This window comes from Priapulus caudatus, unplaced genomic scaffold, assembly GCF_000485595.1.
Source record: "Priapulus caudatus unplaced genomic scaffold, Priapulus_caudatus-5.0.1 Scaffold1165, whole genome shotgun sequence".
Lineage (NCBI taxonomy): Eukaryota > Metazoa > Priapulida > Priapulimorpha > Priapulimorphida > Priapulidae > Priapulus > Priapulus caudatus.
In genome coordinates, this window is record NW_014578226.1 from 95,263 (window position 1) to 96,049 (window position 787).

The window sequence follows — 787 nt, forward strand, 5'->3', positions numbered from 1 at the left end:
TCTAGTAAATAATTATTGTATAATAATACATTCAATCTTCTCATGAGATATTAATTAATCCTCAGATTATTTTGTATACATGGCTGTTGGGTAATCTACAATACAGAATTATTTAGATCCATAAATCAATAAATGTGATACAGACAAATTTTATAAAACAAACCAATACTTATTTCCATAGATCATCCACAATCATATCCATACAGATCACATCCACAAATCATCTTATTCTTAATCAAGTTTATNGATTACAACGTGTAGACATCTGTTTAGTATCGTGAAGTGCTGTTGTTTAGACTGTGAAAGTGCTAGTCACCTGTACGTATATTCTGTTGTGTAATAGAACGCACGGTAGCTTTTATAATTCTGTGTTCGTGTTATCCATCGACGTGACCGGAGGCTCCACTTAAGGGGACACTACCTCCCACATGCTAGACCGAGAACCTATAGGGAGGCAGGACGCACAGACCGTCCTCACACTTTCCTTATTTCCCCCCAGCATGATTGTTGTAGCCCCGTAGCCAGGTTGTTAATTGTTCCAAAGGTAGGTTCGGTAGGGAGTTTTTGGGTGTCCTTTTCGGTGGGGGTTCTTTTCTACTCCACAAAATACCACCAATCACGTCCACAAACGAGCACACACCGTACACTCACATACACACACCAGCATGCACACACACACACACACACGCGCGCGCACACACACACACAAGTACACACACACTTGACACACACACACACACACACACACACACACACACACACACACACACACACACAACAACAACAC